At 42.0% G+C, this 19687-nt stretch overlaps 1 non-coding gene across 1 annotated transcript; it reads left to right on the top strand.

The window, feature by feature from the left end:
• Window positions 1-19326: 19326 nt before the first annotated feature.
• Window positions 19327-19516, top strand: LOC124989823 (U2 spliceosomal RNA). The gene has a single exon (XR_007109641.1). It is a non-coding gene; the product is annotated as a U2 spliceosomal RNA (small nuclear RNA).
• Window positions 19517-19687: the final 171 nt, after the last annotated feature.

Here is a 19687-nt window from a genome sequence, read left to right as displayed (position 1 = left end):
TTGTTTCTTTTTTTTTTTTTTTTTTTTTTTTAAGGGAAAACAGTGCAGACAGGTGAAAACAAATGTATTATAAAGTATGGAATTTTGGAATTTGGAGGGGCGGTGGTTAGTGGGCATTGAACTCCAGCCCTTGACCCTGAGCCACATCTCCAGCCCTTTTCGTTTTTTTAATTTTGAGACAGGGTCTCCCTAAATTGCATAGGGCCTCCTTAAATTACTGAAACCGGCTTTGAACTCGGGATCCTCCTGCCTCAGCTTCCGGACCCGCTGGGAGTACAGGCGTGGGCCACCATCGGCTTAATTTGGGAATCTTAAAAAAAAAAAAAAAGTTCTAAACAGGGAGTGGTGGCAACCGCCCTAATCCCAGCTACTGTGGAGGTGGGGACAAGACTGCAAATTCGAGGCCAGCCTCAACAAAAAAAAAAAAAAAAAAAAAAAAAAAAAAGGCAAGAACTTTTCTAAAAAAAAAAAAAAATGCTGGGAATATAGCCCCCTGGGTTCAATACCCAATCCCCAATACCAAAATAATAATAATAATATAATAATAATTCTAAAATGAAAAAAAAAGTTATCAAAGTGCATTGGATAAGAGTAATGCCCTACAAAAATTTTTTGAACAAACATGGCAGAAGAGGAAAATAATGAACTATTAATAATAATAATAATAATAAAATCTTAGCTGGACCGGGTGGCACACACCTGTAATTCTAGGGACTCTTGAAGCTGAGGCAGAAGGATAGCAAATTCAAGGTCGGTCTCAGAAATTTAGGGAGGCCTAAACAAGTTAGGGAGATCCTGTCTCAAAATACTTTTGTTTTGTTTTGTTTTTGTACTAAGGATTGAACCCAGGCGCATTTTACCACTGAGGTGCATCCTCAGTCCTTTTTATTTTGAGAGAAGGTCTAGTTAAATTGCCAAGACTGAACTTGAATTTACAATCCTGCTTCAGCCTCCGCTGGGATTACAGAAGTGAAACACCACCACCACCACCACGCCAGGCTCCATGTCTCAAAATAAAAACAGCTGGGGATGTACCTCTGGTGTACCTCTGTGCCCTTGGGTTCAATCGCCAGTACCATCAGAAAAAAAAAAAAAGCAAAATTTCAGAGGGCGAAGGCAGTGACTCACTAAATCTCAACGACTTGGGCGATTGAGGCAGGAAGGCAGGAGGATCGCAAGTTAGAAGCTAGAAGTCAGAAGCCAGCCTCAGCAACTTGGTGAGACTCTGTCTTGAAATTTAAAAATTCGATCTGGGGTTGTGGCTCAGCCAGAAGAATGCGCGCCTAGCACGTGAGAGGCACTGGGTTCAGTGGGTCCTCAGCACCACATGAAAATAAATAAAATGAAGGTATGTGTCCACCCACAGCTACAAATATATATGTTTTTAAATTAAATTAAAATAAAATCTCTGCCCATTACAACTCTAAGAAGTAGTTCATGGTCATAAGGATATGTCCCCGAAGACCTGCAAGTTACTTTTCTTCGAGAGGAACTTTTTTTTTTTTCCCCCTGTGCTGGGTAGAGAGACCAGGGTCCCTTCGCATGCTAAAGCAAGAGCCCTACCAATGAGCTACACCCTCAGTCCCTCATTTGGGGGGGCCGGTATTGGGGATTGAATCCGGGGTAGTCTACCACCTCACCCCTTTTATCTTTTGTTTCGAGATAGGGTCTTGCTAAATTGCCAAGGCTGGCCTCCACTTTGTGATCCTCCTGCCTCTACCTTCCAAATTGCTGGGATTACAAACGTGTCCAATGGCACTCGGCTCCCCCTACCCCCGCCCCTCTTTTTTGGTACGTGGAATTGAACCCAGGGATCCTCCTACCTCAACCTTTCCAATGGCTGGGATTACAGGTTGTGCTGCCATACCCAGTTTTAGGCCCTTATTTTCAATCTTACCTGAGTAAGTTCAACAAGGGGGAAATTGGCCACGTAAAACATAAAATACTAAATGGGAAAACCAAATGGAAAATTACACAGCATTTAAAGAAGAGTGAGAGATGACATGAATATATATCATATATGTGTGTGTGTGTGTATATATATATATAATTGAGAGTGGCAGACAGATATTAGATTTCAAATATCTTTTAACATTACTCTAAGGTTTTTATCATTGCTAAAATGTATTTATAGTTGCCAAGACAATATTTAGTGGGACTTTTTTTCAGTAGTTAAGTCTTAAAACAACGAAACAGATTTTATCATTACTTGTGAGACATTTCCACTTTATTTCTTGCCTGCTGGATGTATAATTTTGCCAAGTCTTCAACTTCAAACAGAAGTAGCTGGCAGATCCTGATTCTGTGAATACTAGCAACAGAAAAGAAAGATGGAAAAAGAGGGGAGAGGGAGCATGTGTTAACTCTATTAAATAAGACCTGCCACCGGTGGTGGCGGCGTGCGTCTGTAATCCCAGCAACTCTGGAGGCTGAGACAGGAGGATTGCAGATTCAAAGCCAGTCTCAGGAACTTAATGAGGCCCTAAGCAATTTGGCAAGACCCTTTCTCAAAATAATATATAAAAAGGGCTGGGGATGTGGTTAAGTGCCCCTGGGTTCAATCCCAGGTACAAACAACAATAATAAAAAAAACCTATAGAAAGACACACCTTAAGGTTTAGCCCCTCTATGCTTAAAAACAAACAACAACAACAAAAAAAAAACTACCCTTATTGGAATGAGGGACAGATAAAATGACACACTGTGACCCCAAAGTAGGAAAAAATGAGGGTTTTCATTTTGTTCATTTTTTGGTGGTAGGATTGAACCCAAGGCTTCACATAGGCTAAATGCACGATCTACCACTGAGCTGCTGCCCCATCCCCAAAATGAAATTTTGATTGAAAAGCTAAAGAATTTTAGATGGACATTTTTCCTTATGTGTAGGAGAACTATTTAATAATTTATAGCAGCTTGAGATTTTAAGCACCCAACACAGCCATTAGGATCTGATTTTAGTTGGATATTTGGTTCGCACCAATAGGATTCTGCAAAAAAAGAAATATTAGGGAAAGTGAAAACTGCTGCAATCCCACACTCTATTTCAAGCCCTTGAGAAAACAAATGCCAATCTGAACTCGAGTTCATTCTCAGCCCAGAGTGCTGCCTGGAGGCTCTGTGGCCACCAGAGCCCCTATGCCCAGAGGGGTGCCCAGGGGCCTGCAGCAAGCCTCTCCTTGCTGATCACACAGCTGCAGCTGAGAGGCAGGAAGCGGGAGTCAGAGGAGGCAGGCTCCCAGCCAATCAGAGCCCATTAAGGAAAAGAGAAAGGAGACTTACACTACTCTAGTTGACTGATAATTTTCTAAAAAATTATTTAGCTGGACACGGTGGCACATGCCTATAGTTCCAGCTATTCTGGAGACAAAGGCAGGAGGATCACAAATTAAAGGCCAGTCTTAGCAACTTAGTGAGGCTCCTTCTCCAAATTAAAACAAAACAAAACAAAAAAACGGGATGTAGCTCGGTGGTAAAGCGCTCCTTGGTTCAGTCCCCAGTACCAAAAATAATTAAATGAGTAATTCATACTGTGGATCAAAAGACTAAATGAAATGCAAATGGATAGATACATCAGGCATACACACATAGACATCAAACACCAAACAAAATACCTCACAGAAATGGTGGATTTGAGGTCCAGGAATTCCACTTCTAGGAATCCAGTCTGGAGAAATACTCAATCGAGCTCAAATGTTCGTTGTAGGTTCATTTGCAATAGTGAAAAAAATAAAAAATTAAAGGGAACTTGGAAAACAGTTAAATGAGATCTGCTAAGACATTCTATGTAGGTTCTTTTTATGGGATAGGAGAATGTATTCTTGAGTAAAAGAAGACAATTACAGATTTATATGTAGTGCAATCCTGTTTTTGTAAAAAAAAAAAAAAAAGCCCAAAAAACAAACAAACAAAAAAAAAATGTAGGTATGTCTAGGTGTGAATGGAAAGCATCTGGGAAATACAGGGCTAAACAGCGGTGACTCTGGGAGAGAAGAGATGGGGACTTTTGCTTTTCTCATTATACATTTGTGTAATGTTTGATTCTGTTTTTCCCCCTCGATAAGTATTGCCTTTGAAGCGCTTTCACCTTCCACAGACTAAAAACTGTTCTCAGCATGGCTTAAAGAGCAAAAGTCACCTGAAGTAGCTAAGTCATGCCAAGCTGGCGTGAGACGCTGGGTGTGCGCTGGGCACCAGTCCCCCTTTCTTGGCATACTGTTAGGGAGTAAGCAGAAAAAGAAGTAATAATATTAACTTTTGGCATAATAATGTCCCAAAACTAAATATGGTATTTGAATATGGCCCCCTTTCTCCAAGCTTCTAAATGGTAACATAATATTTTAAGAGGTAACTGAATATGTCTAATGATTTCCCTAGAATCATGACACATGAGAGAAATAATAGATGTGCCTGGTTTCATCAGTAAGGAAACTGAGGCCGAAGGAATGGGGACTTGCCTAACATTCTTTGGCCTCTTTTCTTTTCCTTTTCTATTCCCCGACCCCTAACTCTGGGGATTAAATCCAGGGCTCTCTACCACTGAGCAGGGTCTCACTAAATTGCTAAGGTTGATCTACAAACTTGAGATGCTCCACCTGAGTCTCCTGAGTCCCTGGGGTTACAGGTGTGCTCTGTATACCTCCACATCTGGCTAGGCTCATTGCCCTTGGAACAATGTTTTGGGGTTCTTTTATCTTTTGGGTGTTTTGTTTGTAGTACTGGGAATTGAATGCAGGGGCATTCTACTACTGAGTTATATCCCCAACAACCCCCCTCCACACACACACACTTTAAAATTTTTATAGCACTGAGGATTGAAACCAGGGGCACTCTATCACTGAACTACATCTCTGACCCTTTTTCTTTCTTATTTTGAAACAGGGTCAATTGCTGAGGCCGGCCTTGAATTTGTGATCCTTCTGCCTCAGCCTCCTGAGTTGCTGGGATTAAAGGCGTGCACCACTGCACCCCACTTGAGTTCTTCTTTCTATAATATTCCTACCAAAGACCAAAAAAAGTTAAAAAAGAGAAATTAGAGATCACCAAGGAATGAAATATGTAAGGTTTGTGCTTCACAGAATTGTATGCATCAAAATGATCATCCGTTGGGCATGGTGACTCATGCCTGTAATCCCAGTGGTTTGGGAGGCTGAGGCAGGAGGATCACAAGTTCAAAACCAGCCTTGGCAACTTAGTGAGGCCCTGAGCAACTCAGTGAGATCCAGTCTCTAAATAAAAGATAAAAAGAGCTGGGAATGTGGCTCAGTGGTTAAGTGCCCCTGGGTTCAATCCCTGGTACAAAAAGAAAAAAATAAAGATCACCCCTTGCCCCAGCCTCACTCTTCAGCACTCAGGAGCTTACATTTTTTCCTCAAGAGGGCTCTGGCTTCCCATCTGCGGACCAGAGGCCCTTGCAGGGCACTCCCCTGGCAGCTTGGTCTTCCCTGTCATAGATACTGTTAAGGGCTGAATTATTTCCCCCAAAGTTGTAATCCGAACCACCAGTACACTTCAGACTGTAACTATATTTGGAGATAAGGCCTTTAGGAAGACGATGGGGGTTAAATGAGATTAAAGGGTGAAGCCCTAATCCAGTAGGACTGATGTCCTCATAAGTAGAGGAAAAGATATGAGAGATGTGCCTGCATGGAGCGAAGATCATGGGAGGACAGCGATAAGGCACCCTTCCGCCAGCCAAGCAGACAGGACTCAGGAGAAACCAGCCCTGCCAGCACCCAGGACTCGCAGCGCCTCAAACTTGAGAAGTTTCTAGTCTGTGATAGTTTCTTGTGATAGCCAAGCAGACTAATGCAGAGACCCACTCTGCTCCCCTGAAGCTGTAACGAGAATGTAAACTCCTGGGGGGCAGGACCCCATCTGACCACTGTGTCTCAAAGTGCCTGCCGCTGAGCAAGGGCCACTTCAGTCGGAAACAACGGCGTTTGACATTTGGGGTCCTGTTCACCCTTGGTGACAGGACTGTAAGAGGCAGAAAAGGCCCATCACCTCCCCAGGCCACCCTGTTTTTACACACTTGAGAAAAATAATCTCCTGAGAGACTCCCTCCTCAATTTAATGAATAATTTTGGCAGACCTAATATGTTCCAGGTGCTGCAGGAATTTGCCTTCCCTTTCTTCTCCTAAAGGATGTGACTAACTTAACTTTGCTGCTCCTTGTGGCCTTGGTCATTTGCATTCATATTCCTGTCCCTCTGTTCCTATCATTGTCTGCAGACAGCAGGTGGTGGCAAATGCTGGGGCACTTGCTAACTGCGCAGCTCACAGCTCAGGACTGTGAAGTCCAGCAGACCTGGGGTTGGATCCAGGCTCACTCATGTGCTTGTGTGACCTCAGGAAGCTGCTTAAGCTTTTACCTTCCATTTCCTGATTCACCCCACACAAGGTGGTTACAAGTTAGGCAGTTGTTACCCTTGTCCCTGGAACCATGAGTGGCCTAAGATTAGTAGCTGGTAATTTTATTGGTTATACACGTGGGGAGTAAACTGCTGAAATATCAATAACGAGCCCAGGCCCACAACAGTTAGGGGATTTGTCTAGCATGCACAGCCCGTAGGTTCAAATCTGAAATTCTTTTTTTTTTCAGTACTGGGGGCTGAACCCAGGGGTGCTTTACCACTTTTCCACTGACTTTCAGGAGTTCCCCAGTCTTGCAGTATTTTTTTTTAAGTAGGATTATACTAAAATGCTGGGGCCGGCCTCGAGATCCTCTTGCATCAGTCTCCAGAGTTGCTGAGATTATGGGGGATACGGGACACGGGTGGGAGGCAGGGTGGCAGGGTGGGCACGCACATTGCACACACGGGGCAGAGGTTTGATTTTTTTTTTTTTTTCCTCATTCATACAAACAAATAATACAAATAAAAATAGTAAAACCCAAAGACACTTCTATTTTCTTTTTGCGGTGCCAGGTATTGAACCCATTGCCTCACACATGCTAGGCAAGTGCTCTACCACTGAACCACAACCCCAGCCCTCAAACACCTTTCTAATTTAACAGCAAAAGCACAAAAGTTCATATTGCTGTCTAAGATACCCACAGAACACCACTTTATTTCATGTTTTGGTGTTGGGGTTTGAACCAGGGCCTGTGTGTGCTAGGCAAGCGCTCTACCACGGAGCTGCGTCCCCAACCCTTCGTATTTTATATTGTGACAGGGTTTCGCTGAGTCACCCAAGCAGTCCTTGAAATTTCAATCCTCCTGCCTCAACCTCCTGAGTAACTGGGATAACAGGCACATGCCTGGCAAAATGCCACTTTAAGTTCTCACTTTCCCAGAAAGTTAAACAAATACCACTGTACCATTATATAATCCCCAAACACATTTAAAATGTAATAGGCTCCGAATCACATTTTTTTTTGTTTTTGTTTTTGTTTTTTTTGCTTTTGTTCCTAGGATTGAACTCAGGAGCACTCGAGCTCTGAGCCACATTCCCAGCCTTTTTTATTTTATTTTGAGACAGGGTCTCGCTAACTCGCCCAGGCTGACCTGGAACTTGCCGTGCTCCTGCCTCAGCTTCTGGAGCACTTGGGATTACAGGTGGTGCGCTGCTCCCAAGCCCCAATCCTTTTTTTTTTTTTTTTTTTTGCGCGGTACTGGGGATCGAACTCGGGGCCTTGTGCTTTCAAGGCAAGCACTTTACCACCTGAGCTATCTCCCCAGCCCCCCAAGCCCCAATCCTAATGTCCATTCTTCTCACCCAATTCATAAGAAAGGAGCTACGAGTCTGCTGTCCTTCTAGAAACCTCCATCCTGTGTGAACTTGAGGGCCAGTGAGAAAGCAGAGGCAGCATGCACAGGTCTTCGTGTATGCAATAACTATGTTTAGAATTTATATTTGATTCCCCTCCTTTTGGAGTCTGCTCAGCCCAGGGACTTCTAGGAAACCCTGCCAGGCCCAACCAGGGACCTGGTCAGCTCTGTGCAAGGCTGCCTGGACATGCGATGCAGATGCCGCAGGGAGCAAGGAAGGAGAGGTCATCTGCACCCTCCAAGAACATTCTTCGCCTCCCAGAAGCCCGGCGGCTCCCCGTCTTTCTGCATGATCCATCTTTTTCCCCTCAATCTTCTATCTCTGTTTTTGCAGTGCTGGGGATCGAACCCAGGCCTCATGCACGCTAGGGAAACACTGCCACTGAGCTACGTCCCTGGTCCTTCCCGTCTGTTTCTTGTTTCCCATTTATGAGGAAAATCTTGGGCAAAGAAGACCAGTCCTCTCTTGCCTGGAAAACATCAGGACAAGAAGCCAGCTGAGTGGCGGCTAACCCTGAGTCTCAGGACAGGGACCCAGCAGGGCCCCTCCTAGTAGAAATAGTGGCAACTCCGACTGCTCATTCCCTGGATATGGTTCAAGTTTGTCCCCCGAGGGTTGATATGTTGGAGCCCGGGTCCTCAGTGTGGTGACGTTAAGAGGGGTGGCCTAGTGGAAGGTTTTCGGTCATTGCGGGGGTGTCCTCAGAAGGGGTTAAGGTAGTTCTCATGAGAGCCCTGGGTTACTTTTCAAGAGAGGGTTTGATAAAAAGGAACAAGCCTGCCTCTTTCCCTTGCTCTGGCTTCCTGGGTTTCATTTTGGTTTTTCTGGTCTTAGAAACTGAACCCAGGGCTATGTACATACTAGGCAAGCGCCCTACCATCGACCTACATTCCCAGCTCTTTCTTCAATTTTGCTTTGAGACAGGGTTCTGCTAAATTGCCCAAGATGACCTCAAACTTGAAATCCTCTTGCCTCAGCCTCCCTAGTAGCTAGGATCACAGGTCTCCTTTTGGTTTTGGCCTCCTACTTTGTGATGTGACTTGCCCTCTGGCATGCACTCCCTCCATGATTCTGGCCATTAGGCCCTCACCAGAGGTTAAACAAATGGGGCTCCATGATCCTGGACTTTCAACCTCCAATACTGAGCTTATTAGACCTCTTTTCTTCATAAGCATCCAACTTCAGGTATTTCATCATAGTAACAAAACACAGACTAATACAGTTCCTTATCTAAGCAGGCAAGCATTTGGTGCATGAAGATGTACCTAATATAGCCAAATCTGCTATTATTCAAAAGAAGCAGAAATCTGGATTTCTACGTGAAATTGTCTAGATTATTGTTGTTGTTGATATTTATTTTTGGCACTGGGGAATAAACTCAGGACCTTGTACATATTGAGCATGTTCTCTATCACTGAGTTATAACTGCAGCCCAAATTGTTGGTTTTTTAATATGAAATAACTGAAGTTCACTGGCATAGACACAAAGCCTGTGTGCAGGACAGATACAGCCCTGTTGTCTCCAGTTTGTGACTAGGACCTGCTGCAGCTCACAGCCACATCTTCACTAGAGAGTCCTGCCTCTCAGTCAGGTTGCTGGGAAGCCCATGCAGTGGCCCTGCTCAGTCAGAGCCCGATCCAGGGCCGTTCTGCTTCTGTCCAAGACACCCTGCCTCGGGCCTACATGCGCCCTCCTCTAGGCCTTAAACTCTAAGAAACAAAAGCTTAAGGGCTGTTTCAGCTCTCAGCCCATCTCCGCCCTTACCAAGACAGTGAACCCAGGTAGGAATATCTACTTGGTGGCAGGAAAGGGGAAAAAACCAGGAGAATAAAAGTATAGATATTGCAGAAACATCATCCTGCCTCACATACTAAACCTGTATGTTCTGAGGTTATTTATAAAAGCTTGGAATTTCCCCATACTGGGGATTCTAAGGAAGCACTAGGAAAATCTTTCAGGAAGAAAATCCCAGTTTAACCAATTAATCAATATTCCATTTTATCTCACACAGCATCTATTTAATACTATGTTATGAGTCAGGTGCAGTGGGGCATGCCTGTAATCCCAGCAGCTGGGAAGGCTGAGACCGGAGGATTCCAAGTTCAAAGCCAGCCTCAGCAGCTCAGTGAGGCCCTAAGCAACTCAGCAAGACCCTGTCTCTAAATAAAATATTAAAAAGGCTGGGGATGTGGCTCAGTGGTTGAGCACCCCTGGATCCAATGCCTGGTACCCCCCATATATACATAAACATAAATATATGAATTTATAAATTTTATATAAATATATAAACATATATTATATATATATATTAAAAATAAGCTGGGTATGTGTTATGTCCTCTAAAAGCTCACGTGTGAGAAAATGCAAGAGGGTTTGGAGGAGAAATGATTGAGTTATAGCTTTAACCTCATCAGTTAATTAATCCCTGATGGGATTGAGTAGTAACTGGAGGAGGTGGGCATTGGGGGCATGGTTATGAGGTATGCTTTGTATCTGGTGAGTGGAGTCCCTCTCTCTCTGCATCCTGATCTTCATGTGAGTTGCTTCCCTCTGCCACACTCTTCTGCCATGATGTTCTGCCTCACCTCAAGCCCCAAGGAATGGAGCCTGCTGTCCATGGATTGAGACCTCTGAAACCATGAGCCCTTAAATAAAATTTTCCTCCTCTATAATTATTCTGGTCAGATCTTTTAGTCATAGCAGCGAAAAAGCTGACTAAAACAGTATGGTAGAACACACCTGTAATCCTAGCAATTTGGGAGGCTGAGGCAGGAGGATTACAGGTTTGAAGCCAGCCTCAGCAATTTAGCAAGGCTGTAAGCAACCTAGCAAGAATCTGTCTCAAAATAAAAAATAAAAAGGACTGGGGATGCACCCTTGGGTTCAATCCCTATTACCAAAAATAAATAAATAAATAGGACTGGGGATGTGGCTCAATGGTAAAGCCTCTCTGGGGTCAATTCCTGGTAACAAAACAATAATAATAATAACAATAATAATATATGATTGTGTAGCATTCACTTTTACTAGCGGAGTATCTTGTTTTCTTGATTCTGCCAAGTGGAAATTTATGAATTCAATTATATATCTTTAAAAAATGTAATAAAATGCTACACTAAATGGAGTTTAACACCTTGAAGGTTTAGCCACTGAGTTAATAGTAAACACATGATACTAGTTATTACTGAGCCATTGCTGGTTTAAAGCACTAATGTTGTTATTGAGCCATTACTGGTTTAAAGGGCTAAAGCAATATAACCTTTGTGCGCTGGAAAGATGATAAATTTGGGGGCAGAAAGTTCACTGAAATTACCTTTGTTTCATCATTTTCTTTGATGGTGAGAGGGAGATGCTGGTCTCAGTATGGTACTGATTTGAGTGGTCGGGAGTGGGGCAAGAGTATCAGAAATACACCAGATGAAAATCCTTCAAAATAAATGACCTTATTACCCTCCTGACCTATTTAATCAGCATGGTGAAGGAGGAATAATTGCCCTTTAGAACCCGAAAATGTGTGAGTTTGAGGGAAAAGAGGCCAGAGGAACCCAATAATCCACATGGATCTGCTTCTTTCCTCTGAATATTTTGCATTATAAATTTTACAAGTTTTAAGTTCCTTTCCTCTAATAAAATTTAAAAAGTCTATTTTTAAAAAAGTAATAGCATTAGCATAAACAAGTGGCATATTTATACGGTGGCAGAGAGAAAGTTCTCAAATTTTGGAGCAGACACACACTACATGTTTTGAATGTCCAAGAATCAAACATTTGGTATTTCTTGAATTATCTTTGTGGAGATAAAGTTTTCAAATGGCTTATGTAATAAAATACATTCCTTCCCAGTTGACATCCAACAATTTGATAACATTTCTTACTAAAATTCGGGGCACAAGAAAGGAAGAACATTTATAGTTACATAAATTCTCCCCAAGACTTAGTTGCCATCCTGACTTTCAGGAAGTAAAGGCTGCCCTGTGGGAAGTGTCTTTATTAGGCCTTGGCATTGGGTAAGTAAGTAAATAACTTCAGGTACCAAAGGGATCTCTCAGTGAGCAGCACTGGAGGAAGTGAACGTGACCATATTCCCAGAGAGTTTTTGCCAGAATAGAATTTGGCTCATCCCTTTGTAGAGGGATGTGAACAAGCACTCTTGGTACCTAAATAAAGGGGTGAGCACTCAGGCAGGTGGCAGAAGTCTTTGGAACATGGCTCAGCCAGATGTAAGGTGACAGAAGCTTTCACAAAATTAAATGGCGGAGGCACCGTGATCCATACCTGTGATCCTGGCTACTCGGGAGGCTGAGGCAAGAGGATCACAAGTTTGAGACTAGCCTGGGCGATTTAGCGAGAATGTTTCAAAATAAACAGAAAAAAAAAAGGACTGGAGATGTGGTAGAATGCCCCGGAGTTCAATCTCCAGTACTGAAAAGAAGAGAGAGAGAGAGAGAGAGAGAGAGAGAGAGAGAGAGAGAATGAGCAACTTGCCTGTCCTCACAGAGCTTTTAGTCTTAACTGAGGAATTATCACTAACCCTGGAAACAGATAAAAAGAAGGTGGCACCAGAGAAGAGACCTAAGTGGAGGTGAGCAAGGAACCAGGACAGATCAGAAGGTTCTCTGGAGGAGGGGGCTGAGCAGGATTTTGACCCATGGAGGCTGCGTGAAGAGCATTCTGAGCAGGAAGACCAGGGGTAGCAACTGAGGTAGAAAACTCCAGGCAATATTTGGAAAACTATAAGTAGTTCTTTGGAGCAAAAATCAGGGCGCCCTAAAGCTAGGCGAAAGGCAGGATAGAAGGAGTAGGTAAGGCTAGAAAGGCAGGCGTGGAACAGATTGAAGCCTTCCTCCAGCCGGTGACACACACTTTTCAGGACTTGACAGTCAGCCTGGTGCCTGACTATTTCACACAACCCCTATCCAGGAAGACTCTCCAAAACTTCTCCTCAGCAGCCTGGTCTCTTAGACTGTCTGTCTTAGACTCAGTTCCAGTGACTTAGCAGGAAATCAAAACTGAAGAGATACCAGAAAAAGGAATGACGGAGAAACAGAAACATAACCAATAACTGATCACGGTCTCTCAACAGCCCTGTACCTCTCTGCAGCTTCAGGAAGTCCAGTTTTGCCAGGTGCAATGGCCAATGCCTATTATCTCAGTGACTCAGGAGGCTGAGGCAGGAGGATTGAAAGTCTGAGGCCAGTCTCAAAGATTGAGCAAGAGAGTGTATCAAAATAAAAAATAAAAAGGCCTGGGGATGTAGCTTAGTGGTAAAGTGTCCCTGGGTTCAATCCCCAGTATCAAAAAAATAAGATAAAATAAAAAAGGATGTGGATGTAGCCTGGTGGTAGATTGTTCCTAGGTTCCACCCCCAGTACCACCAAAAGAAAAAAAGCAGCCCAATTTTTGTGTGTTCACAGGGATCACCAAACAATATTAGAAGAGGTTTATGCAACCAAGGAAAGAGTGATCCAATATACCAAGGAATTTTAACAAAGAAAAATACAAACTAAGAATTTTTGAGCTTGCTGGGTAACCAGAGATCATCCACAAAAGGCAATGATTTAATCTAAAATTTCGTGGCATTCATGCAATAAGGTTAATGTTCTCTGGATGGAATTTTTCACCTTTGCTTGCCTCCCTTTTCCTGTTTAAATTTTAATTAATCGCGACCTAATAACGACTTTATAGCCAACTAAAACCCTTGCAGTCATCAAAAGCTCTCAAATAAAAAACACAGAGCTACTATACTGTAAACATTCAGAAAATCCTTGATATGCACAAACCCTATAATAATGCATTCATCAAAAATATAATTTTAAATTGGGCTCTGTGGCACATACATGTAATTACAATTACTCAGGAGGCTGAGGCAGGAGGATTGCTAACTTGAGGCCAGCCTGGACAATTTAATAAGACCCCATTTCCAATAAAACAAAATAAAAAAGAGATGGTGATGTAGCTTAGTGGTAGAGCACTTCCCTGGCATGTGTGAGGTGCTGGGTTTAATCCCAACATGGGAAAAAATAAATAAATAAAATTATGTATGTGTATACAATTTTTAAAAAATAAATATATAATTTTGATATAATGCAGATTTAGCAGCTGATTCCCATTTCCTCCATGGACTTGGTTTGAGAACAGAATACACAGGGGTTGGGGACGGGGTGGAAGTTCTATGCTAGGAGTCTTGGAGTAGAGACTGAGGTCATTAAAGCAGGGAAAATAAATGCACGTGAACTTCAGAAACAGCAGGGAAAGGGTTGGTCTTTTCAGTCCTTGCTGTTTCACAGCTGAATCTCTGAATTTGGTGAACTAACCGGGCCATTTCTGGAATCGCTGATGCTGTCCTATTACCTCTAGACTCAGAATTGTCCCCCATAATATTAAAACTGGGGCCAACTGCTACCACCAGATGATGTCAAATCACATCTGAGTCTGGCATGAATTTAGGCAGGATGGTTGAACTCCCAGAATTCCTTACCAGCTTGCTATGCAGAGGACCTATGGAGATTAGTTAGGCATTGGGCTAATTGTTTTATATAAAATATTAGTTAATCTAATACCTTTAACATATGAAGTATAGATGGAATAATATGAAATTGTCATTTTTATAGGTCAGACATGGATTTTTTTTGAGGTGCTGGGGATTGAACCCAGGGCCTTGTGCTTGTGAGGCAAGCGCTCTACCAACTGAACTATGTCCCCAGCCCATGGATATTTTTATCGTTCCACCTAATAGTTATTAAATAATTTCTTGGGTATAGAGTGATACAGAAACACACACTGTTTCAGTTTTTTTCTTTTTTCTTTATCTTTTTTTAGTATTGGGGATTGAACCTAGAGCCTAGCACATGCTAGGCAAGTGCTCTGCCACTGCCATATCCCCAGCCCTAGGAGTCTGTTTCAAAATTGGAATTTAATTAATATATATTAATTATTAATTATAATATAAGTACTTCTTTTTTTGGGCGGGTACCCAGGATTAAAGTCAGGGGCACTCCACCACTGAGCCACATCTCCAGCTCTATTTTGTATTTTATTTAGAGACAGCGTCTCACTGAGTGCCTTGCTTTTGCTAAGGCTGGCTTTGAACTCGAGATCCTCCTGTCTCGGCCTCTGGAGCTGCTGGAATTACAGATGTGCGCCACCGTGACTGGCCTAAGTACTTATTTATGTCCTTTTATTTCATAATTTTCATTAACTAAATATTTTATGCTCCCCTCCCCCTTCTGATTTCCATAGGATAGTTTTTTTTTTTTCTGACATATTTTAGTTAAGCATTCTGGTCTGCCTGGAATCTGTCTTACTCCAAAGCTCATGTCTGTCTGCTGCAGAATTAGTGTCAGTGGAGCCTAAGAAATTTATCATCTACCCCAGTAAATCTAAAAGTGGATTATGTGTGTGAGAAATACAGGGAAGCTTCTGGAAAATGTTAATTTTTTTTCTTTCCATATTGGGGATTGAACCCAGGGGAATTCTAGCCAACCGAGCCACATCCCCAACCCTTTTAATTTTTTTTATTTTGAGACAGGGTCTTGCTAAGTTGCTTAGGGTCTCACTAAGTTGTCGAGAATGGCCTTGAACTTGCAAATCTCCTGCCTCAGTCGCCCAGGTCTCTGGGATTGTTAGAAATACTGGGCGCAATGGAATAGCTCAGCAAGGCAATTCACTCCTGCAGAAGGGTGTGCTACGGAACAAAGTCTAGTGAACAAGCACACTTGCCTGCCAGTCTGCCTGTTTTCAGCCCTAAGGGAGCACTCGCTGCCCCTTGCTCTGACAGGAGAGACTCAGGGTTGCAGTCTACTCAATTGGTTAATCTTAAAATTGGGGAGGGCAAAGGGAAGCACGAGAGTTAAAATGGCTACAATTGGGTCTTACATCTCCAACAAGACTAACTATATTCTGAAAATGGACAACTGGGGATTCTGTTTCTCACAGGATTACAGGGGTACACCACCTTGCCCAGCTGGAAATGTATATCGTTGAGATAAGCGTGTGAACCGATGCCTATCACTCTAGCTAATTGGGAACGTGAGGCAAGAGGATCGCTTGAGCCCAATTCAGGGCCAATCTGGGAAGCACAGCAGGACCTTGTCTCGTTCAAAAACTAAAAAGTGTAGATTCTCATACTTCCCTTAAGAAATCCTGTTTCAGCAAGAAGCCCTATTCTAATGCAAGACATCGATTTTTATACAGGTGGTTTACGAAGTTCCCATTCAACTTCTAACTTTCCACATGGTCATCTTTATACTTATTGGTTGTCCTTTAAATACTGCCTTTCAAATATACACCCCAGAGAAGGCTCTAAACTCTTCTTTTCTTTTTCCCCCCCTTTTGCCCTGAGGATTGAACGAGGAGTACTCTACCATTGAGCTACATCCTCTGCACATTTACTTATTTATTTATTTGAGAAAAGGTCTCACTAGATTTCTGAGGCTGGCCTTGAACTTGCCCAGGGTGGCCTCAAATTTGCTATCCTCCTGCCTCAGACTCCCAAATTGCTGGGATTTTATGAGTGTGTACCACTATGCCTAACTTTCTAGACCCTTTCTCACCTTATATTTTCCTGTATGTGGAAAGAAGTCTCTAGACCTATTTTATCACCCATGTTATTTTTTAAATTATAATTTGCAATCATTGTGCCTTTATTGCTTGTTTCATTGTTATAAAAGCATATTTCCTTTAATGGCATTTATTGAATGACCACCTCTGTGACAGGTGCACTTAGTAGCTATTTTACCATTATGCTTGACTGTCTCCATTTCTGCAAGAGCGCAAAAGGGCTGGGTATGTAGCTCAGTGGTAGAGCGTTTGCCTAGTGTATGCAAGGCACTGGGTTCAATTCCTAATACTGCAAAGAAAAATGTAAAAGGTAAATAAAAAAAGAAATTCGGGAGAGTTGCCTCATATCACATTGGATACAGAGGCTAGGGTTTGAACCCAGATCTGTTTTCTATTGTTATAGTCCACTGCTTTCAAAAACAACCTGCTGGGGTCAGGGGTTGTGGCTCAGTGGCAAAGCACTTGCCTAGCAGTGTGAGGCACTGGGTTCGATCCTCAGCACCACATAAAAATAAACAAATAAAATAAAGGCATATTGTCCATCTACAACTACAAAAAACATTGAAAAAAAAAAAAAAAACCTGCTCCCAAAAAGCCTACAATATAGTGGGAAGACACAAATAATGTTTCTCTTTGTCCCTGAGACAGTGCTTTGTCCATAGTGACACTTAATTGCGGGTGGAAAGAAGGCATGAACTTATCCTGGCTTCTTTCTCTATCGATAGTTTATAGTTTCAAGTCAGGGAAATCAATCTGGTAAAACAAAGAGGCAGCAAAGAAGACCAGGAAAACACAAATTTGGAGATGACATGGAAAGAGCTTGTCTTCCTCTGAATAGCTCTAGGACAGGTCATCGAAGTTGTATTTTGTGAAAGTGTCCCTTGCAAATGAGGGCTACTTCCATTTTGCACCCTTTAATTAATTAAAGTTGTAGGTGGACACAGCACCTTTATATTTTTACTTTTATGTGGTGCTGAGGATGGAACCCAGTGCCTCACACTGGCTAGTCAGGTGCTATGTCACTCAGCTACACCCCCAGCCCAGCACACTTTGATTTCTCTTTCTAATTAATTCAATTAAAGAATCCTTAGGGAATACAAAAATGTAATTTTTGCATTCTTTTCTCCTTTCTGTACTCTGTTTTGTAATGCTGATGTTGAACATAATAGAGCAAGCAACCATATGTAATTTTAGAAAGTATTGCTGGGAATTTGCATATGAAATACACACCTTTAACCACCTCTAATTGGCATTGTTAACTAGGTTACAAATAGTTCACCTGTGTACTGCAAACAAAGTGCTTTTTAAAAAAAAATTTTTTTTTTTGAGTGCAGATGGACACAATACCTTTATTTTTTAATGTGGTGCTGAGAATTGAACCCAGTGTCTCATATATGCTAGGCAAGCGCTCTACCACTGAGCCACAACCCCAGCCCCAGAAAGTGCTTTTTGATGGGCACATGCTAGGAATGTGATCCAACAATGTTTCAGTTGGAAAGCTTACACTAGAACTAGCCAATGGGGAAAGTGGTTTATTTACTAATCATAGCTTTGTTTATGAATCCAATCATGTAAAAAGCCTTAGGATAAAGCTTTTGAAAACCAGACCTTTATGCTACTATTTGGGTAAACAAGTAATAATCAGTCTATAAACTTACTTAGATAATGTCAATGGACACTTTTAAGAAAATTGGGCTGTTCCCTTTGGATTTAAAAAATCTATCAAGTATATGTGAAAGGTAAAGGAAGTCATGGGACTAAGATACAAAATTGAAAAGTGCTATTTATATTTATACTACTTTAAAAAGATAAACCTCACACTAGATCTTTTTGCTGAAATCATCCATCAGGATCTGAAATTTGAAAAATCTTAACTATTGAGTTAGAACAAAAAGGTGCCATTCATTTTGATTGTATGAACATAAAAATTATGATTAATAGGGCTGTATTTTTGCTGGTGTTTTATATTGCTAGAGGGCAAAAATTCAATAAATGTTACTATGCAGGCTATTTCAATGATTACAAGGTTTGGGTACAAAGACTAGTGAGAACTTCTGTAAATGACAAATTTAAATTTGCAGACATCATTGTATTTTCATGGGAAGCAATAATTTGCTTTTCAAGCGTGTTTGTTTTGTTAGAGCTGCGAAGCCACTGTGATACGAATTTAATGCTGAACTACTCAACCAGATGACAGTAGAGGTGAGGGGATCAGGGACAAATTTTTCTTCCTACACATTCGTTTAGGCATCTACATTTGCCTGAGTGTCTTGATACCATGGTGATGACTTAGCAATAGCTAGATACAGAAAAAGGTTACTTTGTCACGCCAGCCTCTCATCAAAAGTTGGTAGGTAGGACACTAGGGAAAAAATACAGATATTTATTGGTTCAAGAAAAAAAAGATTTGCTTTCTCTACCTGTCCTTGTCCATCTATTCATCTCACATTCATATACACACAGAAAAAGGATGAGAATCGAAAAAAGCTCACATCAACTCTAGTGTCACAATTGATTAAACACAATTTAAGCCTTTCTTACATCATGAAAAAACAATATATTTTAGCCTTTCCCCAGTAGGTACCCATGATCACAAAGGGTACATGAAAAGTGTTTTGTAAAGAGATTTCAAAAGAATTCTTCCATGCTAACAGATATTCTATTTTTGTCGACAGCTATTAGGAGGACAAGGCTGCACAAAATATAAACACCTCTGGGTCACTTGACTTGGATGACATGATGGATACCGACATCTTAAAAATCAGCCTACTAGTTGGGAGAGTTGGTGCATACCTGTAATCCCAGTGGCTGGGGAGGCTGAGGCAGGAGGATCAGGAGTTCAAAACCAGCCTCAGCAAAATGGAGGTGCTAAGCAACTCAGCAAGACCCTGTCTCCAAATAAAATACAAAATAGGGTTGGGGATGTGGTTCAGTGGTTGAGTGCCCCTGAGTTCAATCCCTGGTACCCACAAAAAACAAAATGATAACAAACCTACTATTGCTTCTCAGCTTTTTGGTTAAGATCAAGTATAGGATCTGTTCTTATCAGTTTAATATCTGATACATCCTCTCTCCCAGGATGATATATTAAAAGGATTTTTGGAGCAGGGAGATGGAACAGGAGCTTGCTCCATCCACTCCAAGCATGGACCTGGTATTGCAGTACTTCAGGAATAGTGCACCCCTCTGGGAGAACTAAATACTTGGTTAGAAGTTAGACTGCGGGTTGGTTGGGCGAACTTATTCTTCAGTCCCAGTTTTGATGTCCTAGTGGTTGAGAACACTCTTCCTTTGGCCCTCTTGAGCTGGGGCCCATTTCTCGTGTTTTCTGTTGTTTGTTTTCCATGGGTTGGTTTGT

The sequence above is a fragment of the Sciurus carolinensis genome, chromosome 7, assembly GCF_902686445.1.
Source record: "Sciurus carolinensis chromosome 7, mSciCar1.2, whole genome shotgun sequence".
Taxonomy (NCBI): Eukaryota; Metazoa; Chordata; class Mammalia; order Rodentia; family Sciuridae; genus Sciurus; species Sciurus carolinensis.
Note: the sequence above shows the minus strand (reverse complement) of the source record. Positions and strands in the feature narration are given on the sequence as shown.